Source organism: Heterocephalus glaber, unplaced genomic scaffold, assembly GCF_053883595.1.
Source record: "Heterocephalus glaber isolate CG9 unplaced genomic scaffold, H.glaber_assembly_v1.0 deba00000347, whole genome shotgun sequence".
Classification (NCBI taxonomy): Eukaryota; Metazoa; Chordata; class Mammalia; order Rodentia; family Bathyergidae; genus Heterocephalus; species Heterocephalus glaber.
This window is the reverse complement of record NW_028258143.1, coordinates 59,521,779-59,546,868: the sequence shown is the minus strand read 5'-3', so window position 1 is coordinate 59,546,868 and position 25,090 is coordinate 59,521,779. Positions and strand designations below refer to the sequence as shown.

Sequence of the window (25,090 nt, the reverse complement as noted above, 5' to 3'; positions counted from 1 at the left end):
AGTTCAAACCCAACCTGAGCAACTTAGTGATGTGTTTCTAATTAAAATTTAAAAAGGTAAAGGGCTGGTGATGAACTCAGTGCCAAAGCCCCGCTTCAATCTCTACTACAGCTCCCCACACTCCCCAAAAGAGGTGTAAACATGCTGTAGGAACACCAACTTCAAAATCTATTATCCCCAGGCCTGAAAGGGAAAAGGTAGTTATCAAAACAAAGGAGAAAGTTGTTGTGAGAATATTGTAGATAGGTAAGTTAATGAGATATCTTGTAGGCAGTTAGACAGGGGCCCCTCAAGGTGCCAGCCCTCTAGGAACCAACACAGGGAGGAGCCAACATGGAGAACAACTGAGCATTCACTGGTTAGCATTATAAAAAGAAGGGGCTGGGAATTTAGCTCAGTGGCACAGCACCTGCCTGGCAAGCACAAGGTCCTGAGTTCAATCCCCAGTACCAATAAAAGGAAAATATAAAAAGAAGAGACACTACTTCCCCTAGAGATAGATAGCAGTGATTGATATTCTAAATGGGAAATTCCTTGTATGTGACTTGTTTTCCCATTTGATCTCCATTTAATCAATATTACCTGGGTGACTGTACTTATAATCTTATTGGTTGGTCATAGTTTTGTCCCACGTCATGCCCACCTTGTAATTTTCCATTGCATCTTATAGTTTCATCCCACTTTGTACCCGCCTCACCTCATGGCTTTGCTGTATAAAACATCTTTGAAAAGTGGGGTGGGAGGGCAACCCACTTTCTGGTCCCCCTTCTGTCGCTCTTAGGCAGAAGCTTTCTTTCTCCCAATAAGTTTTTCTACTTGGTTGTTCCTAGGATTCAGTCTTTGATATTAGAGGACAGAAACTCATGTTTCGAATATCTAGGTTTGGGAGTTACATGTATTCCCCCTATATCAAGAGGACCCCACCTTGAGGGCCTAATAAGCCCTGAGACAATCTCACAAGAAGGGAGCCAAAATAATAAACACCTTCACTTTTCCCATCTCCTGTTGAGGATCCCATTGGCTACTTCCACCTGGATGGCAGAAGGCAAGTAGTTCACAGGGACGAGCTCTGGGGAGGGTGAGGGGAAGGAGGGCAGAATTGATTTGCCAGTGCATATGGAACACATCTAGCACAATCAACATAATCAGACATTCAGACCATTCTTATTGTCATAGCAAGTGAAAATCATATGCATTTTCGAGCAGAAAATTAATTTACCTTTAATGAATATAGTCATTCCTATTCCATTCCTTTTCCTTTTAAAGTTTACATACAATATCATTTCCTCTTGTTACTCAGATATTTTAGCCTGATCAGCCAACAACATGTTAGTAGAATGGTTATGCTCACAAGTACAGACTAAGAAATGGGAATCCAGCACATACTCTGTACAAGTTGGACAGAAAACCTCACTGGAGTGAGTCTACACAATATGGTAGTTTCCAGAACAGTTTAAATTGCCCTAGAGAGTTTACATTTTGAAATAATTTCCAAAGCTTTCTTTTTTTCAAAATCTAATACTTTCAACCTACACAGAACAACATTTTGCCAGCTTGAATTTCTCCCCAATTTCTTTACAAACTCCTCTAGAATCCTTTAAACAAGTCCAAATCTTTATACCCTCTAATTTCTGTAGCATCAGGAGAAAGAACAAGACAGAAACACACATAGAAACCAAAGGAAGAGCAAGAAAAATTTAAAGGGGTTGCTCCTATTTTTAGTCCTGTACTTTAACCTATACCCATCTGACTTCTGTGTGTCTTTTTCTGCTCTATTAATAGAACAATAAACAAATGGCATTCCATCTCCATATTAAGTCTATCAACTACTGCACTTGGCTCTCAAACACCTTCAATTTTGCATTGCTTCTGGCTGAAATAATACTACAATGCACCTCAGTGTGCTGACAATGCTAAGGTGCGTGTACCACGCTTAATCAGTTGACTCCCTATTTTAAAATATGATGGTTTCAGGTGAAAGATACAGAGAATGAATAAAATAGTTATGTAGGGCCCATTATATGTCACTAATTGATTTTTAGTACCCCTTCTCAGCCAAAGAAATTTAAATGGGTTAATTTAAGATAGCTGTTAGCAACACTTAATCTTTTCATTCCTGAAATTCATACTTTGTCTATTGCTAAAATTAAGAAATCTCTTTTAAATACTTGCTATCAAATGGAATGGCAAAGATAAGATGGACTTTGTTTTAAATAGCTAATTCTCTAATGATGGCTTGGATCTTTTTGTTAATATAATAGCAAGATAATTAGTCCACAAATGTAAGACCAGGAGAGCTGGAATTTGCATCTGATGTGTTCATTACTGTTCTCTTGGTGCTGAGTACAGTGCCTAGTCCAGAACAGGAGCTCAAATGATATGTGTTCAATAATGTACAAATATCTAAAGCCCCAAAGTAAGACTACCAAACAATAGATATCAAAAATACAGTTCAATTGTTCTATTTGATAAATGCTAAAATAATATCAACAATAACAATAACATTATCATTTTTAAAAATATGTATCTTTTGCCAGCCCAAGTTGTGTGTTTTATTCATAATATGTCATTGAATTCTTGAAGCATTCAATTCTATCCTAAAATATTCTCCAGGTGAAAAATCTGTCTTGTGGGTGTTCAATTTGGTGGATCCAAGAATCACATCTTCATTTGTCTCCAAAGTCCAACCTTTTAAGCACAAAACTATAACTATAGCTTGTACCATCTAAGTGCACCATATAACCTTGAGTCCAAGATTTAGTTCTTGGATCAGAAAACCTCTCATGACTTGGATTCAGGCCTCTCTAGATCTTTATGTCCACTACTTCACTTTCCTTTGAGTGAGAGTGCATAAGGTACTTAATATGTCTGAGCCTCAGTTTCTTGACATGTAAGATGTGTGTATTCTAGCACTTAAGGACTTTATTAGAATTAAATAGGACACTCTTGTGAAGCTTACATAGTATATAAATAATACTTAATTCAAGGGTTCCATGTCTCTACCCCAAAAGCATAATTAAGCAATGAGTTAAATTATCATACTATAAAACAAAAATGTATAGAAGTGTGATTTAAGTAATTTTAATACTGAAAGCTCTTACTGTCGCTCCACCCCACACCTTTTGTTGAGTAGGGTGGAACAGACATTTCACCCCCAGGATTCTACTATAAACTCTCTATGTCACTTCAGAGTACAGAGGGCTGTGTCCATTAAGTCTTTGAGACCAATTTTCAGGGAATACTAACAGCATTGATGACTGATCAAAGAAACTTGAGAGGTCAGATTGACATTAAAGTAAAATTATTCTTGTTTCACTTACTTATAGCTTTCTTATCAGGGTCCAAGGAGAGCACAGAAAAGCAAAGAAGAGAACATTGCCTGCTAATTACTTTTTACTACCTCCTAATTACTTGCTTTATTTGTTTATTAAACTTTCCATTTTCTTCATAAGATCACAGACACTTTCATTTATTGTTTAATTTTTTCAAATTACAGGTGAGCAAGAGGCATCCTCTGGGATCATCTCCTTGCACTCCTAGTACTGAAGGGCATTTTTAATTACTTAAGCCTTTCCATTTTCCCAAGAATTATTACATACCAGAGCAGAACATCATCTTAAAATGAATATAATATCTAAGCTAGTGTTTGTCTGAGTTCCTCTTCTCCTTGAGGCCATCCCCTCAAGGAAAGACAAGCCACTGTGGGAAAGAAAATGAACAAAACAGGAAAAACATCAAGATCAAGAAGAAGGAAGAGCAGGTGCCAGAATAAGGTGGTTGAACAAAGCACTCTAATAAACATCTCCCCTCTGAGACACCCATTTAAACTCCCATTCCTGAACAAAACTACTTTCACAAGAGCAAAGAAAGCCAGGTGAGAGACCACAGTGCCTAGTTTTTGTATAATAAGAAGAAAAGACAAATTGAAGAATGTAGAAAAGAAAAACTCACCTGCATCATTCTTACCCCAACTCCAAGCAGCACAATATGGACAGAGAAACCTCCTGCTTGGGAGAGGGATTAAATCCAAACCTTTGACTTGACCCCCAGTACCAGGTCCGTCATGGTGAAACCCAGTGCTGGTCACAGAGTCCTGTGCCCTCTGATCCAGACCGGTATCCACAGCCTGAGCCTCCAGACCTTCCTTAATCAGTGGCCAAATCACTGCCTCCATCACCCTCCCCCAACTCAGGCAGTACAGTAAGGAGCAAGACTCCACCTGCTGGGGAGTAGGACAGGGAAGTGATCGTAGGACTCTGCCTTGGCACTCAGTGCCAGGCCTTATCAGGATAGAAGCAGCAGCAGGTGGAGATTAGAGCTTCTAAATCCAGGCCAGTGCTCCTTGGTGGAGCCTCTAAACCTGCTCTTGCTCCAGGTTGAGCACTGTGCCACAGTGGGACAAACTCGTGTTTCAACTTGCATCGTTACCAGGTACAAATATAGATCCAGCGAGCTAACTCAAAATTGCAGAGAGCTCTGAAGTTGTGAGATGCAAATGCAACCCAGCCCAGTGACAACTTGGGCAGCCTCTATCACTGCCCTCAGGGAGCACAGTAAGAAACAACACTCCTTCCACTAAAGCAATAAGGCAGGAAAATGAGTACAGAGTTGTGTGTTAGAGCTCAGGATTAGACTGGCAAGACTTAACACTGGACAGATCTTACTGGCCCCTGGTCCCAGGCCAGTGCTTGTAGATATCAGTTACTGTATGATCAGCTTCTGGTGCCTTATTTTGTCCCCTAAGTAAAGGCATGGCTTCCTGAAAGTTCTTGATGCTTATTGGCATGCAGCATCATCTGCACTTTGAAGAGTTAAGTATTTATCCCAGTCTTTGTTATCTAGATTTGTTTATGCCTGTATCTCTAGAAATTCTACATAGTATGTTGATTTTTACCTATATGTTACATAAAAGAAATTTACTTCACCCTAAGAAAATACATAGACTGAAAGTGAAGTCATGAAGTAAGATATTCCATGCAAATGAAATTTGAAAGAAACCAGGGGTAGCCATACTTATAGAAGAAACAGAGTTTAAATCAAAAGCAATAAAAAGAGATAAGGAAGGTCAGTGAATAAGGTCATAATGGTAAAGGGTTTGATTTGGCAGGAGGAAATAATTCTAAATAGATATACAGTCACCTAATATCAGAGCACCTAAATATATAAATATTAGTCAAAAAGGAGAGATGGATTGTGATATCATAATAGTAGAAAACTTTAACACCACCTTTTCAGCATTAGACAGAGCATTCAGGCAAAGAAATGGACAAAGAAATACCAGACATAAATTGTACCCTAGGCCAAATGGACCTAACAGATCTAAACAAAATCTGCCATCCAATAGCTTCAGAATATTTATCCTTCTCAATAGCTCCTGCATCCTCAATATTTTTCCATGATAAATACTATGGAAAGTCACAAAACAAGTATTGACAAATTTTTAAAACTGAAATCCTATCAAGTATCTTTTATGACTGCAATGCAATAGAATCACCAAGAGGAACTTTAAAAATTGTGCAAGTAATAGAAATCAAACAACTTATTCATGAGCAACCAATTAAAGAAGAAATTAAAAAGGAATTTAAAAAAAATTTCTTGAAACAAATTAAATTTAAAATGAAACCTGTGATCAAAAGGTATAATAGATAGTATGAAATAGGAAAAGGTCCAAAGGGAAAGGGGAAGGGGTGGAGGGGGGGGGGGGGTTAGGGAAAGGAAAGAAAGGAATGGAATGAATACGAGAAAATGAAAAAATGGAAACAAAGTCTTTGTAAATAGGTAGGGGTGGAGGGGTTGAAGGAAGGGCAGGGGAGTAGGGAAAAAATAAGAACTAAGATATATTATACAAAGGTACAAATTTCCAATGATGAATATCATTATATTGTATAACTAAAATGTACCAATAAAATTAACTTTAAAAATAAATAAATAAATACATGAAATCTGTGAAGTACAGCAAAAGTAGCACTAAGAGGGAAGTTTATTGAAATTTATACCTACATATCACACACATACACACACACAAACAAAAAAACATCTCAAATAAAAAATATCCATTGCTGCTCATCAGTGACTAGAAAAACAAGAAAAAACTTAATTCAAGATTAGTAGAAGAAAAGAAACAACAAAGATCAGAACAAGAGTACATGAAATAAGGGCTAAAAATCCAATATGAGATCAATGAAACCAAGAGGTAGTTCTTTGAAAAGATAAAAAATTTGAAATACTTTTAGCTAGACTAAGAGAAAAGATTCCAGTAAATAAAATCATAGATGAAAAAGGAGACATTACGAATGGATACAGAAACACAAATACTCATTAGAGATTATTGTGATTATATGTTGATAAATTTGATAAGCCAAGAACTGGACAAATCCTAGACACATAAACTTTACCAAGATGAAATCAGGAAGAAAAAGAAAATGTGAAGAGATCCAAATGAGAAACCAGGTTGAATCTGTAATAACGTCTCCCATTAAAGAAAAGTCCAGGACTAGATGGCTTCACTGCCATCTTAAGTTATTCCAAAAAAATTGAAAAGGAGGGAATTCTTCCAAACCCATTCATATGAGGCCAGCATTATCTGCACCATTACCTGATAACAAAACCAGACAGACAGACACACACACACACACACACACACCTATAGGAAATGCACTTGATGCATATATATGCAAAAATACTGAACTAGTAAAACTCAATTCAAAGACACATTAAAAAGATTATTCACCATGATCAAGAAGTAGAATTTATCCTGGGGATGCAAGGATTTTTCAATATATGCAAATCAATATATGTAATACAACATATTAACAAAATGAAGAACAAAATCACATAGTTATCTTAATATATGCAGAAAAGTTATTTGATAAAATTCAACATCGTTTGTGAAAAACAAGTCTGAACAAATTAGGAACAGAAAGAACATACCTCAACATAATAGCAGCCATCAAAAACAAGCCAACAGCTAACATCAAACCAAATGGGGGGTGCTGGGGATTTAGCTCGGGGGTTTCGCCGCCTGCTGTGCAAGCGCAAGGACCGGAGTTCAATCCCCGGTACCAAAAAAAGAAAAAAACCAAATGGGGAAAAGAAGAGTTTCTCTTTAAAATCTGGACCAAGGCAAGGATGCCCACTTATAACCTCTTTATAACATAGTGACAGAAATCCTAACCAGAGTTATCAAGCAATCTAAAGAAATAAAGGACATTTAACTAGAAAAGAAAATAAATTGCTGCTGTTTACGAATGACACTGTGTTATATATAGAAAATCCCCCAAAACTCCATCAAAAAAACTGTTAAAACTAATAAATGAATTCAGCAAAATTGCTGGATACAAAATTAACATAGAAAAATCAGTAGCATTTCTATATACCATTAGTGAATTATTCCAAAAAAAAATCAAGAAAGCAATCCCATTTCTTAAAGCTACAAAAGAAATAAAATACAGTGCAGTGCCACTGAGCTAAATCCCTGGCCCTATAATAAAAACTTTAAAACATTGATGGATTATATTGAAAAGGACAGAAAATATGAAAAAGAAATCACATGTTAATAGATTGGAATGTTAAATTTTGTAAAAAAATGTCCATACTAACCAAAACAATCACAGACTCAATGTAATCCCTATCAAAATACTCAAAACTAGAGAAAACAACTATAAGATTGGTAGAGAAACTACAAAAATCTCCAAATAACCAAATTATTTTTGAACAAAAAGAACAAATGAGGAGAAATTACACTATCTGAGTTCAAAATACATGAGAAAGCTAGTAGTTAAAACAGCATGGTGTTGTCATAGAAATAAGCACATAGAAGAGTGGAACAAAATAAAGAGTCAAGGAGTAAAAATAATACATTTATATCCAACTGGTCTTCAATAAAGACACTAAGAATATGCATTGGAGAAAGAACAGTCTTTGCAATAAATAGCACTGGGATAATTGGGAATCCACATGCAGAAAAATGAAACTAGACCCCATCTCTCACCATATGCACAAGTCAATTCAAGAAGAATTAAGACAAATTTAAGACTTGATACCATGAAACTACTAAAAAAAATATAAATGTTTCAGGACATAGGAATGAACACTGATTTTTATTACAATTTCCGAAGTATATAAATAAAAACAAAAAATAGATAAATAGGATTACATCAAATTTAAAAGCTTTTGCACAGCAACAGAAAAGACAATGAAGACACAACCTAAACAATGAGAGAAAACACTTGAAAACCATATACCCAACAGGAGTTAATACCTAGATGATATATGGAACTCAAACAACTTAATAGCAAAACAAAAAGCAACCCAATATAAAAATGAGCAATAGCATTTTTCAAACAAATTGCCAGCAACTATATGAAAAATGCTCAAAAGCACTAATCATCAGAAAAATACAAATCAAAACCATAGTAAGAATGTTTATTATCAAAAAAGACTAAAGATAACAAGTACTGGCAAGGATGTGGAGAAAAGGGAACATTTGCATGCTGTTTATGGGAAAGTAAATTAGGCAGCCTTTATGGAAAACAGTATGGAAGTTCCTTAAAAAAATTACCAATAGAGCTACCATAATATCCAGTGGTCAAAGCGACATCTACACACCCATGTCTAGTGCAACACTATTCACAATAGCCAAGAAATGGAAACAAAACGTTAATCAACTGATGAACAAAGAAAATGTAGTACATATACACAATGGAATACTATTGAGTCATTAGAAAACATGAAATCCTGTCATTTGCAACTATACAAATGGAACTAGAGGTCATTATATCAAATGAAATAAGCAAGGCATAGAGAGACAAATACTACATGATCTCACTAATATGTAGAATCTAAAGAAGTTGACCTCACAGAAGTTGAGAGCAGAACAGTGGTTTCCAGAGGTTTGGAAGAGTAGCAGAGAAGGAAGGATGTGTTAAGGTTAATTTACAGGTACTAAGTTACAGTTAAGAGCAAGAAGTTCTGATGTTCCACTGACAACAGGGTAACTGTACATAACAATAATGTACTGTACACTTTTTAGAAAACTAGAAAGGATTTTGGATGTTCTCAGCATAAGGAAATGATAAATGTTTGAAAAGATGTATGTTTATTTTAATGTGAACATTTTACAGTGTATACATTTGTCAAAACATCACATGGTGCCCCATACTACAAAGTTCATGTAACATCAGTTAAAACATAAAAATAAATAAACAAGAAAGAAAATTAAAATTTAGCACGACTTTTTTAAAGTTTTCTTTTCATTAGTACCTGCTTGCAATACATAATGATTACATTCATTATGGGAGTTAGTACATGTACATAACATGGAGCTTAAGTCTTCATTTTGTTGATTTGGGGAATTAATAGCTTCTTAAAATCTCTAGCAGATACCTGGGCAAAAAAAAAAGATGATGGCATCTTCATAGGGAAGTAAGAAAATGAAATATTAATGAAGAAGAGAAGACTTAATATTATAGACCTTCAAGGTGACAATTTTTAAATAGTATTTGGAGAAGAAGCAAACAGGTGTAAAGCTGAGCTTTAGGTGAGACAAAGAAAGGTGCTCTGGATCAGACTGAGAAGACAAATGAATAGTTCTAGGAATATTTTCAGACAGCAAGTAGACTAAAGGTAGTGATCCTCATCTTTGGACAACCAGGACAATCAACTGGGAAGCTTTTTAACATCCAGGTGCCTAGCTGTCCCCCACCAACTAAGCCATCAAAATCATAATCTCTGAGAGTGAGATTGGGCATGTGTATGAGTTTAAGTTCTTAATGATTCCAATCAGCAGCCAAGTCTTTGGGCCACTGGACTAACAGGTGGATTTAGATGCTGATTCCTCATCATTTTGAATTATATAAAAATCTTAGTAAGCAAAGTCACTGTTTTTCAAAGGGACAGTAACAAGCCAAACATATTTTCTGTATGAAGCCCTGAGTTTCCTGACCCACTCTTGTACATTACCAGTGGAACAGGTGACCACACTCTGTGTGAGAACCGAACTGCTGCTCTGATGGAGCCTACTGGCTAGGGGATCCATAATCAAGGGGCTGTTGGATCTCTGCACTCCTGTACAGCTGTTAAAAATTTAGAAGAACTCTGGAACAGCTGTATATAGAGCCTATCCTCTTTCCAGCCACTCAAAGAAACACTTACCACCCCAAGCGGCTGTCCCACAGCATGAATGAATTAGCCTCTGGCAGGGATCACAAGCAGCTGCTGAAATCAGCTGCTGGTGCAAGGTGAAGGGGAGGTCAGGGAAGCACTGCTGTAGTCACTGTTGGCTCCCTGGGCCCCCCCACCCCCAGTCATCTCTCCCAGTGTAATGTGGGTGGCATGAAACATAAAAGGAGGAAAGCTTATGGAAAAATCACAAATAAATATCTGCAAATGAAATGACTATTTAAGGCGCACACACTTTGGCAAAAAACTATTAATACCTTCCTACTTCCTGGAAACTTAAATATCCCACATTTTAAAAAATGTCTTGAAATGTTAAATACACTCATAGGATTCGCTTATTGTCTTCTTATCCATTATTCTTTTAAAAAAAAAATCTTGGCTTTAACAACTTTCTTCTTTGTATTTGTCAAGTTTTATAAACATGAGCTAAGATTTTCTAAACCACTTCAAATGAATGAATTCTTCCTTCATTCCAAAGCGCAGTAGTTTACATATTTTTCAAATGTATTTTTAGTAAATTGGAAAGTACACTTACAGGTGTTAACAAATTCTGGAGCTTGGGATATACATTTCAGTTTCTTTGGCACCGAGTGAATGCTGCTAAGCAATGGGAGAAAGCTTCACATTCTGAAGACAGCAAGGTCTTAGGTGCATTTTAACAATTAATTTTTAACTGTTACCCCAAAATAATGTTCTTATTTTGTTCCCTTGCTCTCTTACATTTCTATGCTTCAAATGGCTTATGGCCTGATTTAACTTATCATCTTTTTAGTTCAAGATACGAATCCATAGTAAAAGGTATAAACTAAGGATAGTTTGAAGAATCCCATAATAATTTCATGTAGTTTTATGGTTCAGCAACTATAGATTTAAAATGACATCAATTGAATCTTTTCTACCCTCAAGCCTCAGATGTATCTGTAAGGTTGCAAATACAGTATTTTAATACCACTATCAAAGTCTTTTTGAAATCAATTTTTCCCCTCAGGGTGAAATATATGTTTTATACAGTTTTTATAAGGCTGCTCAAGAGGGAATATATACATACAAAAATATACTTTTAGAATCAAAAAAGGCAGATGTAGGCGAATTGAAGAAACTTCAAAGAAGCACTGTGTCTATAGCCAAACAGTGAACACTGGAACACACAAAGAACAAGGGAGGAAAAAAAGAATGTATTAGAACAATTTCTGTTACAAATCACAGAATTCAACTGACAATGGTTTAAGCAAAATAATGTTAACACTTGAAAGTAGCTACTTTAGACTGAATCCATGCTTTTGAAAGACATCTTTAGAAATCTCTCTCTCTCACTCACACACACACACACACACACACACACACAGACACACACTTTGTAGGCCTTTATTCCTGAACAGAATCTCTCAAGTGATGATAAAGCAGCTAAGGGGAAGACCTATATTCACGTGGTAACTGCTTAACATTCACAGGAGAAATGGAGCCCTTTTTTCAAATGTATCTAGTCTAGGAGCTGAATTTCACTGACCCAAATTAGATCAAAAGCTCTTCCCAGAGCTAAACTGTGATCAGGGATTATACCAAGACAGCAGGTCACTAGCCCACTCTAGATATGGAGAAGGATAGAGTTATTCCTACCTATATTTCATGGACTGAAAGTGGAGGAAGGATTGTACCTTTAAAGAAAACCTGTCCAGTATGGACAGGAGCGCGTGCACACACTCACACACACACATACATACACCTGCATGTGAGCAAGCACACACACGTGTACTCCTTACATCATTCAGCACTGTAGATAGTATCCTCATTAATAAGATAATTCAAAAAAAGTTTGATAAATGAAAATTTGTTTAATAAAGATATGGTCAGGGAATGGGAAAGACCCAAAGAATAAGAACAACAACAAAAAAAGACAATTATCAGAATTTGGAAGAAAAGAATCTTTTAGAAATGGTCACCTTGGGAAAAGCAATCACTTTTTGTGATGGAAAAGAATGAGCTGAAGGTAACCTGTCAGGGAGGAAGCAAGAGGAATAAACACTGCAGCCTCATCCTCCTCCCTCCCTCTTATCTTCCCACCAAGGATCCTCACTGACCAAATCCAACAGGAATCCAGAGGCAGGGAAACTCTTAGGGCATGGTAAAAAAGAAGAGAGTAGATCTGCTGGACCAAACAAAACAGCCAGCACACAACCACTACAAAAAAAACGTGGTTTATAAATGTATGGCAAAACCAAGTCTATTACAATAGATGTCTACCCCTGGTAATAGCCAAGTTTCTTGACAGAAGAAGTAACACACCCTCCGCTTTCTCATCATTCATTCACTCCACAATTATAATTTGGCTTTTGCCGCAAATGCTCTAAGTCAGTTCTTCTCCAAGATCAGCAGCAACAACATTACCTAGAACTTGTTAGAAATGCAAATTCAACTAGCCCTAACCAAGAGCTTCTGACCAGAAACTCTGAAAAGCAGGAAACCTCCAATCTGTGGCTTAGCAAACCCTGCAGGTGGCTCTGAAGCACACTATAGTTGGACAACTATGGTACTACAGAAGCTGCTATTCCTGAGAATACCAATAGAGTGCCACCAAACTACACTCTCTGAACAGTTTTCTGGGCTCATATTTCTTGACCTTTACTTTGACTTTATTTATGTGGCCTTTCACAGTGTCGTCCCCTCTGCAGGAAGAAACATCCTCTCTGTCCTCTCATATACCTGTCTTAAGGCATAAAACAGGATATCCATCCTCTTGCACATATTGGGAAGAAAAAGCCAGCTTGTACCTCCACTGACCATATCCCACACCCTCCTAATACTGGTGAGCATTTGATTGACAACAAGCAGAGTGAATGAGGTAAAGTCACTGTCCCCATATGAACTTCTCCATTTTATTTTGTTTTATTTTATTTTAGGTTGCTTGCTTATAAGCTTCATTGGTTGCCTTTCACTAGGGCACTATGGGAAAACAAAACTTACAGTTTTGCAGCCATTGTGTCTGCTCTTGAGAAGTGCAATATAACTCAGGATGAAAACAGGGAGCCCAGGCAAGCCTCAAGTCTAAGGCAAATTTTCCAATCCACTTTTATCTGTCATACTGGTATTTCAATCTTTATCTGACTCTTAAGTATATTTCTAAATTTAAAATCCAATGAAACTAAGGAAACAGTGTGGTTACTTAACCTAAATCCCCAAAACAGGGTGAACTGGTTTAAAAACTATGTACTAGAATAGGTGCAAGCCTTGAGTAGTTGAAGATCAAAATGTGGTATGGACAGATTGAACTTTCTAATATGCCTGAAATTAACAGCTGTAACAAGTGGTGGCTTTTGGATCTTGGAACATCGAAGTCACCAAAAATTTGTAATGTTGCTGGAGTCTACATAAATGGGGCAGTAAAAACAGGCTTAGGACATGTAGCCAAAAACTTTAATCTAGTGAGCAAGTGGCTATTGGAGCTTTCAGAAAGTCTTTAATTTGAGCACAGAACTATAGTTAGGTGTAATCAGAGGAGCAGTTCATCTCAGTAGTCATGATGGCCATTTTGGAATGATCAAATAAAATAAGAAATATGATCATAAGTATAAATACGATGTTCTTTCTTGAGGTCAGAGAAATTTAAATTGAAGAGGTTTGGAGAGGCACTATCACATCTCCTGCAACTCAGACCCATACAGAGTGAGACCTTTGCTAAAACCAAGATATCCCCACCTGACTGAACAGATGCTGGCACACGCAGTATTGGAAGACATCTCAGTCCAGCACAGGAAATACAGGGCTGGCGTTAAGTATCTCCTTATCTTTAGGAGTTTGGGGATTTTGGAGTTCTGAATGTTGTAGAAGAAACCTAAAGGATGTTTGTTTTTTCCCATTCTCATTCTATGCCTTAGCTGCTGGTAAATGACCCATAATGAGGGGTGGGAAAAAGGTCAAATCCTGCTAAAAAAGGAGGTTCAGTGGTAGAGACAATGACATTTAAATCATAAAGATAAGGGTGGGTATGTAGCTCAGTGGTAGAATGCTTGTTTCCACACAAGTGAGGCCCTGGGTTCAATCCCAAGTACTGAAAAAAATAATTAACTAGTAACAAGGGAATTAAGAATGAAAAGAATGGGCTTCTGAGAGACTATCAGAGCAGACGGGTAAGTACCTCAGCCTCCTGGAGCTGGGGCTGCCACCCTGCACCAACCCCGCCTCCCAGCAACGAGCTCCCTCCCCTCCTGGCTGCGGTGGGACCTGATTCCACACTACAGAGGCACAGGAGGACATAAAGGCCATTGTCCTGAGCTCCAGAAGATAAGAGCACAAGTGAACAAGAGAAAGAGGGCCTCTCTCAGACTCCCTGATGAAAATTGAAGCCCACTGAAAAAGTGAAGAGAATCTCTGCAATAAAGGCACACAGGACCACCATAGTTGGTAAGTTGGAGGGATCACGACCTCCCAGCAGAACCTGGACTATCTTCAGGGGAAGGGCAGCTGCAACCTGCAGTAGAACCTTGCAGAGCTCAACCCTGCAGGAGGACAGGGAGCTCAACTTGGGACTTGCAGCCTGAAATCTGCCTGAGTCTCATGGGGCTGCTACAGGCTTCTTGAGACTCATTGACTTATAGCTGCACACTACTGCCCACGTTGTCTATTGTGACAGCAGAGACATACCCTGAAGGAGGCCCTTCATTTTTATTTTTTATTCGTGATTCTCAAAATTATTTTTTCTCTTATTTTTAATTTTTAATTTTCATTTTTTTCTACTCTTCAAATTTTTCTCATTTTTTCTTTCCTTTCTCGCTCTCTCTCAGTCCCTTGCTCTCTTGCTCTCCCATATTGTTCTTCATCTCCCTTTTTGTTACTGTTCTGAGTCTAATTCGGATTTCTTCTTTCTTTTTCTTTTCTTCTCTTTTTCCTTCTCTCAATGGTCAATAGTTTTAAAGGAAAGTAAATACAGTTTCTAGCCTCCCTACTGCTGTTAGGTTGTTTTGTTCTAGGCTTTGTTCTTTCATTCTGTCTTTTCTTCTTGTCTTCAACAGTTTCTTAGAGTTTATGTGATCTTCCTGTGTCTTCTGGCCTCACTGCTAACCTTTCCCTAGTCTTCTACCTATCTATCCCTCCTTCTCCCAACTCCTTCTAAGTCCCCATCCTGAAGGGTAACGTTGCTATATTCAAGAGTTTATTCATTATAAACATGTTAGGGGCTAGTCCTCAATTTTAATTTAATTCACAGTTAAAGGTGATAGATTAGTAACCACAAATTGTTATTTTCTAAGCTGTGCTTGATGCTATTGTGTTGCTGATTGTATCACTTGGGCTAAGGTGTTGTGATTGATCTAATCAGTTGTCCTTCCTGGTATAATGAAAATGAGACAGCTTCAGAGTCATTAGAGACTCAAAATCCAAAGACCAGCTATATCTGGAAGACACCTCTGAGAAGCAATCATTCCATAAGGGTTCTAAATACAAGCAACAAAGATACTTACAATAACCAATATCAAAGTATCAACCCTGGAATTAAACCAAGGACAGTATCAACAACAAAATTAGAAATGAGAACACATTTAAGCAAGGCTTCCAGCCCACCAAAGGCAAATTCTGGGGGAAACGAGGTGGAAAAGTCTGATAATCAACCACCTGGACACCGTGAACTGATAGCACAGGAAGTAACAAAACAGGTGAATGAGGCCCTAGAAAAATTCAAACAAATAATTTCCCAGATAACTACAGAAATGGTGAGAAGAATGAAAAACATGATTAGAGACTCTAGAACAGACACAGATTTTAAAAAATGAGTTCAGGACCATGATGGAAACCATGAATGCCTAACATAGGAAAGAAATGGAATCCATGAAACAGATTCGAACAGAAATCCAGGAGATTAAAAACATTATTGAAAGTACACACAGCAGACTGAGCCAATGTGAGGACAGAATATCAGATATAGAAGACAGGATGGCAGTGAGTGATGATGAAAAGAGAGATCTCTTAAAAATAGTAAGGGACCATGAGAAATCAATCCAACAGTTCCTAGAGGATGCAAAGAAGATAGAAGAAGTCAGTGAAAAAGCAGGAGAAAGTACAAATGATAGAAGTCAAGGAAAAAGCAGGAGAAAGTACAAATGACATTAAAAAAAAAATCTGTTCACAGAATTAATGACGGAAAACTTCCCAAACAGAGCAAAAGAATTTGACATACAGACAAGTAAGGCATATAGAAGTCCAACTAGCCATGATCAAAAAAATCTACAGCTAGACATATAATAATCAAGATCCCAGAAACTCAACAGAGGAACAAAATACTACAAGCAGTTAGAGAAAAGAAACGAATCACATGCAAAGGAAAGTCCATCAGAATCACAGCAGACTTTTCAACACAAACCCTCAAGTCAAGGAGAGCCTGGAGTGAGGTATTTCAAGTCCTAAAAGAAAACAACCTAGAACCTAGACTGATGTAACTTGCAAAACTATCTTTCAAAATTAATGGGGAAATAAGATACTTCCATGACAAAGAACACCTGAGAAACTTCATGAATACCAAACCAGCACTCCAAACAATTCTAAACGATATCCTAGAAAAAGACAACGAGGGTCACAACTCCATGAGGTCCAACAGAGCAAATTCATCAGGTAAGGTAAGAAATTAAAAGGAGACGGGGAAAACATAAAAAAGAACCAACAACAGGAAAATATCATGACAATGATAAGTCAATACATATCAGTTATAACTATCGATGTTAACAACCTCAATTCACCAATCAAAATAAATAGACTGGCAGAATGTATTAAGAAGCAAAATCCAACAATATGCTGTATACAAGAAATGCACATACTTCAAAAAGAAACTCATAGACTGAAAGTAAAAAGATGGAAAATAGTTCTCCATGAGACAGGAACCTGGAAAAAAGCAGGGGTAGCAATCTTATTTGCAGACAAAGTAGATTTCCAACCAAAACTAAGAGAGACAAAGATGGTCACTACATCCTTGTAAAGGGAACAATCCAAGAGGAAGAGATGACAATCATAAATACATATGCACCAAACACTAGTGGCCCCAATTATACAAAACAAATATTAGGGGACATGAAAAACCAAATAAGCACTAATACAATTGTAGTGGGGGACCTCAACACCCCAGTGTCACAAATAGACATCATCTAGACAAAAAATCAACAACAAAATACTATAACTGAACAAGCTTTTGAACAAATGGACTTAATAGACATCTATAGTGCTCCACCCCACAAAATCAGAATATACACTCTTTTCGGCTGCACATGGGTCATTCTCCAAAAGAGACCACATGCTAGCTCATAAAACATGTTTAAGTGAGCACAAAGGAACTGAAGTTATCTTGTGTATATTATCAGACCATACAGCAATTAAACTGGAGATCAATAGCATAAGAAACCATAAGAACTTCACAACCACATGGAAATTGAATAACACTCTCCTGAACAACCAATGGGTCACAGAGGAAATTAAAGAAGAATTTAGACAGCTTTTACAAATAAATGATAATGCCAATACAACAAACAGCAATCTATTGGACACGATGAAAGCAGTTCTAAATATTAAAACAGAATCACTAAACTTGCTGGAAGACAAGTTAGGTAGAACTCTTGAAGACATTGGCATAGGAAAGGACTTTATGAACAAATCCTCAGTAACTCCGGAACCAGCACAAAAAAACCAATAACTGGGATCTCATCTTATTAAAAAGCTTCTGCACTGCAAGAGAAACCACCAACAGAGCTAAGAGAGAACCTACAATGTGGGAAAAAATTTTACCAGCTGTTTCTCAGACAAAGCTCTACTATCTAGAATATATAAATAACTAAATAAAATCAGACACCCCCCCCCAAATATAAAGACCCAATTCAAAAATGGGCGTCTGATATGAACAGACATTTCTCAGACAAAGAAATAGAAATAGCAAATAAACATATGAAGAAACATTCAGCATCACTGGTCATTCGAGAGATGCAGATGAAAACAACACTGAGATTCCACTTCACCTCAGAAAGAATGGCTCCTATCATGACAATAACAAATGCTGGTGGGTTGTGAGGAGAAAGGAACCCTTCTTCATTGTTTGTGGGAGTGCAGACTGGTGCAACCACTGTGGAAATCAATATGGAGATACCTCAGAAAACTAGGATTGGAAGTCCCATTTGACCCAGTTATTCCTCTACAGGGTATCTTCCCAAAAGAATTAAAAGAATCATACCATAGTGATATATGCACACCCATGTTTATAGCGACACAGTTTGTAATAGCTAAAACTTGGAAACAACCCAAGTGCCCATCAACTTGAGGCTGGACAAAGAAGATGTGGTTTTTTTATAAAATGGAGTACTACTCAGCCATAAAGAATGAGAAACTAGAGACATTTGTAGCTAAGTGGATGCACATTGAGGCCATACTCTTAAGTGAAATAAATAGGACACACACATGTGTAAATACCGAATACTCTCTCTGCTGTGAAAAACTAAAGGTGTAAATAAGAATAAAAATGTTTATTTTATATTGTGAAATAGGCAGAAAATGTCTAAAGGAATAGGGGAAGTGGGAGATAAAGGGGAAAGGAAAGAAGGGAAAAGAAAAAATGTAAGAAAAGGAAAAACATGGAAATGAAGTCTTTGTGAATAGGGAGGGGTGGAGGGGGAAAAGGGAGGGCAGGGGGATGGGGAAAAAAATAAGAACCAAGATACATTATGTAAAGGTACAAGATCCCAATGATGAATGTAACTGTATTGTATACCTAAAATGTACCAATAAACTAAATGGAAAAAAAAAAATGAAAGAATGTAAAAATTTAGCACATTCCACAGATTCATTCTTTCCATTGCATTCTGCTCTTGCCTCCATAATAAACTAGGACTTGCAGAAGTGAAAATGACTGATAGTCATCTGACTACTCTCATGAAGAAGCTAAAACCAAAAATCAACCTGTCTGTCTGTGTCTCACTGTCTCTGTCTCTGTCTTTTTGTCTCTTTGTCTCACTGTCTCTCTCTCCCCCCCTTTCCCTTTCCTCCCCTCCCCTCTCCTCTCTTCTTCTGGCACCACTAAATACATGACCCTTGGCTAACTAACATCTGCAGTCAAGGTCCATATATGTTAGGTTTTAAACCATGATTACATTACCTGCTATGATTGCTACTGCTGTCTTCTCCAATCTCCTTACTCATTGCTCCAAAATGAAGGAAAACATGACAAGGTAAACAAGGTATTGGTGACAACTTGCTTGCTCTTGGGAAAAGTTAATATGATAAAAGTCTTTTTGTGAACTCCCTCCTTTAAAACACTCCATCTTCCTGTGGATACTGTGGCCCCATTCTCTTCAAATAGTTACTCCCATCCTTCCTAGTATCCTTCACCAACTTCAGTCCTGCCATATATCTCTTCATTGGGTTGTTCTCCAGGGCAATGTTGGTCTTTTCCAATATTGTTCTAAAACATAAATGGAAACTTCACTCTTCAATTTAAATTCTTTCAATAGATTCCTTTAGTTTTCAGCATGAAATGTGAATTCTTTAGCTTAGAATATAAAGCCCTTTATGATCTGGGTTCTGGTGGTCTCTTCTAAATACACAGGAGAAAAAAGGATTGAATTTACATATTTTAAATAATACTTTGATAGCAATGTGGATGAAAACAATAGATAAAATGGAAATACTTGTTGAATGAATTAAAGACACAAAAAAATGAGAATATGGAAACCCTGGCTTAAAAAAAAAAATGTACTGAAGAACATAAAGGGGAAAGAATGACTTAAGAGATTTCAAAGAATAAAATCTACAGCAAGGGTGACTAAATGAGGCTAGAAATTGAAGTCAGGCAGGTGATACCTAGAGTTTTTGTGTGTGTCTAGCTGGTTGCATTGTTTTTCAAGATAGAAAATCACAAGGAAAACATTTTAAAGGAAAATTCATCAGGTCAATTTTTTAAATACTGATTTTGAGTTTACAATAACAGCCCAAAATGAATTCCTTTCTCCAGCCATTTAAGGCTGTGTAGTTGAACACAAAAAAGCATTTGATGCTTTTTCTGCATTTTTAATACCAATCTCACTACCTTGGGTGCATTTCCCCTCTTCTGTTACTGACATCTTTTCATTCTTTGAAGTAAGCATCCTTTCCTTGAAGAATTCTGCCATGGTTTCTCTCAATCCATAGTCAATTCAAATCATCCATTTATGCATCCATCTATCCATCCATCATTTAATCGGCTGAACACATGTTTAGTAAGAGCATACTATTACGTACCAAATACTGTCCCTGCCCTGTGTTCCCTGCCTCTACAATAATACTTAGTACATTACACTGTAATAATTGATTTATAAGATCACTCCTCCATATGTTATAAGTTCCCTTTGAGTACAGGTATACTGTCTTATTTAATTTTGCTTTCCTAGAACCTAGCCTATTGTTAGGTGCATAAAAGTTTATAGAGGCTGCTTTGAAAATAGTTTTGAAGGAATGAATGCAAGGAACCTATTGACAGGTATAAATGTTAAATTATGGGCCATAGTTCCTTTGAGAATCTAATCCTCATAGATTCTACTCTTCAGACAAGAAAATAGACAAAGTATAACACCAAATGCCATATTCCAAACTGCATCAAACCAGAGGGAGTAGGCATTAGTTAAACTAATATGTTAACAAGTCTGACAAAAAAAACCAGAAGTTAGTTGTGATAGGCCATCTCTTAGGGAAGCTGCATAAACACTGAGAAATTACTTGGAGTAACTTTTATTTATCATTAAGAATGAATTTCTTTGAGCTAGGATTGGATTGTAAAGGGGTAGAACTCAATGAAATATTCCTAATATTAATGTTAGTTGGTCTTTAATGAATTGGGAATGAATCTTCCATTATCTTAAAGTATGTCACAACTTTATTATAATTGCAATTTCATTACTTTATTTGGCTACTAAATATTACTGTAACCTAACAATTCTTACACCATTACTCTTTCAAAATCAAATTATAATTATTTCCATACTTTCTAGACACAAACAAGTTACAGAAAAATTGTCACTTGATTTTATTTCCACACTTAAACTGTCCAAGTTTCTCTAACAAACACAAGATCTATTTGTTATTAATGATTTCTAAATTTGCTTAAACTAACTTTAAGTCTTTTTTAATAGGCTTAACTCATTTATGAGCATTTCTTTATACTAAGTATTAAAATATGATGTTTTTACATATACCTATTAAAGAAAATATTAAAATACTACATATATTTGAGGGAAAAATGGCAAACTCATAATATTATAATATAATAATAAAAATATTTAGTTTTAAATATAAGATTAAATGAGATAAATGTCAGTAAAAATTACATAAATGTGTTCAAAGACCATAGGACTTTCCAGTGGAACCTTGAATCTGAGTGACTTGAAGGACTAATGATAAATAAGAAAAAATTTATAGACTATGACTGATTATGATGGGGGGTTCTGACCTGCTTGACTAGTCAGAGCAAATAACTATTATTTAATAGGAAAACAAAAATGAAGGAGAAACAAATTTATCACAACAAAAAACAAATTTGGTCAGTTGTTGAATTGGATGTCTCACAGAAATACCAAAATGACAGTAAATATTTATGGGGTACTTAGAGATGTGAGAGGAATTTAAGGAAGAGATAATGACATCTAAAAAGAACATATAACTGGGTCAAATGTGACCTCTAGTCCTAGTTCTTTGAGCAGCACAGTTTGTAATAGCTACAGCTTGGAAACAGCCCAAGTGCCCATCAACTGGAAACTGGATAAAGAAGATGTGGATTTTTTATAAAATGAAGTACTACTCAGCCATAAATAATGAGAAACTGGAGACATTTATAGCTAAATGGATGCATACTGAGGTCATACTCTTAAATGAAATAAATAGGACACATGTGTAAATACTGAATAGTTTCTCTGGTGTGAGAAACTGAAAGTGTAAATAAGGATTAAAATGATTAAAATGAATAATTGATAATTTGAAATAGAAAGAAATGGTCCAAAGGGGTAGGGGAAGTTGGAGGGGAAGGTGAAAGGTAAGAAGGGAAAGGAAAAATTATGAGAAAAGGAAAAAATGGAAATAAAGTGTTTGCAAATAGGGAAGGGTGGAGGGGGTGAAGGGAGGACAAGGAATGGTGAAAAAATAAGAACCAAGATACATCATGTACAGGTACAAGCACCCAATGATAAATGTAAACATATTGTATACCTAAAATGTACCAATAAAAGAATTTAAGCAAAAAAAAAAAAAAAAAAAAGCACATATAACAGCCTTTTATATTGCACAAGGATGTAAGACATGGTTAAGAACTCACAGAGATTTAGAACAAGAAGTCAGTGGAGCAAGTAAAGGAGAATCAATCAAAAATAGCAAAGAAGTGTGGATAAAATGGCAATGAACATTATGTGGTTCACTCACCTGGGTCCAGAGTGAGAAGCTTTTGAACTCTTGGATGACACTGTGTTTGCTCAGCTTAGTCTGGGACATAGTTGTTACAAAACATATCACTTTAAGGCTTGGAGTTAAAAACCTAATAACTAGGTGGCCCTTATTTTCTTTTTCCTGTGACACCTTTACTTGATGGCAAAAGGTAAAATATGTCCACTCTTCAAAACAGCCTACTCTGAGAAACCACATAGGGTGCAGGGTGATAATTTGTTTCAAAGAGACCTGGTAACTGTCCTCTTCAAAATCATGAGCCCTTTTCATGGCGAAAGGGCACTTTCCTTCGACTTCCAAACAAGAACCATCTTGCTTTATCAACTGTTCTCATTGCTTCAAGGAAGACAGAGGGGTTTATTAATCAAACAGCCTAGGAGGTTGTAACAAAGCCTAAGTGAATTAAGAAAACAAAAATGTATTTGTCTTTCCCTCACAAGACTTTTGTACTTCAAGTGATTCTGCAAGGAAAGTATCCTTTTTGCAGTCACTCAACAATCCAAGAAACTTTGGTCTTATGACACCACTATTTAAACATGTGGTCTGTGAGCTCATCACTAGAGGAATAAAAAGCACAAAGGGTATGGTGGTTTTATTTTGTGCCAACTTAGCCAATCTGAAGCTATTTCCTAAAATCCTTTTCCTCTGTAACTTCTCAATTAGAAGGAAATAAAAGAAAAGGAATTAAGAAAAAAATGGAGGAACCTTCTGGGTCACCATACCACCACCCCCAGCACCAAGGTGAGCCTCATGGGTGTCAGCAGCACACATCCTGTCCCACCCTGCCCTGTCCCGCTGAAATGAGAAGACATGGAAACAAGTCTCAAAACCAGACTTCCAGATCACCTAAAGCAACCCCAAAAGGAAACAAGATGGAACAATCTGATACTCAATAACCTGGACTCCCTGAACTGGCAACAAAAGAGGATCTGGAAAAAATGAAATCAGAAATAATTTATCAGATAACAGAAGAGATTGTGCCCATAGTGCAAGACATGATTAATAAATCTACAGAGGACACAGATAAAAAAAAAATAGAGGAGCTGAGGAACATGATGGAATCCCAACATAGGAAACAAATGGAATCCATAAAACAGATGCAAACAGATTTCCAGGAGATTAAAAACTCCACTGAAAGTTTACACAGTAGAATGAGACAATGTGAGGCCAGAATTTCAGATATAGAAGATAAGATTGCAATTAGTGGGCCAGGGTAGCTCAGTGGTTTTGCCACCAGACTCGCAAGCCCAAGATCCCGAGTTTAATTCATGATAGCAAAAAATTAAAAAAAAAAAAAAAGATTTCAATTAGTGACCAGGAAAAGAAAAATTTCTTTAAAATAGTAAGGGACCATGTGAAATCAATCCAGCAGCCGCTAGACAATGCAAAGAAGAATAACATAAGACTGATCAGAATCAATGAAGAAACAGAAGAGAGTGCAGATGACATAAAAAAATGTTCACAGAAGTGATGGCAGAAAACTTCCCAAGCAGGGGAAAAGAACTTGACGTACAAATAAGTGATGCATATATGACTACAACTAGCCTTGATCAAAAAAAAAAAATCTACACATAGGCATATAATTGTTAAGATTCCAAAAACCCAATAGAAGAACAAAATTCAACAAGCAGGGAAAAGAAACAAATCACATGCAAAGTAAAGCTCATCAGAATCACAGCAGACTTCTAAATGCAATCCCTCAAGGCAAGAAGAGCTTGGAGTGATGTATTCCAAGCCCTAAAGGAAAGCAGTCTCCAACCCAGATTGAAGTATCCTGCAAAACTATCTTTCAAAATTGATGGAGAAATAAGATGCTTTCATGACAAAGAGCACCTTAGGAACTTCATGAATACCAAACCAGCACTCCAAAAAATTTTAGACAATATCCTAGGAAAAGACAATGAAGATCACAACCTAAGGAAAGCCAGCAGAATGAATCCATCGAGCACAACAAGAAATTAAAGGTAAAGGGGGAAAATCCAACAAAAAGAAAAGGGCATGACCACAATAAGTCAATATGTATCAGTTATTACCAGCAATGTTAATGGTCTCAATTCACCAATCAAAAGAAATAGACTGGCAGAATGGGTCAAGAAGCAAGATACAACAATATGATGTATACAAGAAAGACACTTAATTCAAAAAGAAACTCATAGACTGAAAATTAGAGGGTGGAAAACAATACTCCATGTGACAGGAACCTGAAAAAAAGCAGGAATAGCTATCCTCTTTGCAGATCAAGTGGACTTCAAACCAACACTGATTAAGAGACACAAAGAAGGACACTATATCCATGTAAAGGGAACAATCCAAGAGGAAGAGATGACAATCATAAACATATATGCACCAAACCCAACTATAAAGAACAAATACTAACAGACTTGAAAAATCAAATAAGCACTAATACAATAGTAGTGAGGGACCTCAATACCCCACTGTCACAAATAGATACATCAACTAGACATAAAATAAGCAACAAGATACTAGA

At 36.6% G+C, this 25,090-nt stretch overlaps 1 long non-coding RNA gene across 2 annotated transcripts in view; it reads right to left on the bottom strand.

Annotated features, from left to right (window-relative positions):
* LOC110346355 (uncharacterized) overlaps window positions 1–25,090 on the bottom strand; it is a 355,871-nt gene that overhangs the window by 103,126 nt on the left and 227,655 nt on the right. Inside the window, exon 1 of one of the 2 annotated variants that reach the window (XR_015447335.1) lies at window positions 3,952–4,539. The exons of the other annotated variant lie outside the window; for it this stretch is intronic. This is a non-coding gene — a long non-coding RNA (uncharacterized LOC110346355). Of the gene's footprint in view, window positions 1–3,951; window positions 4,540–25,090 lie in introns of those variants that run through there. 2 annotated transcript variants of the gene reach the window in all.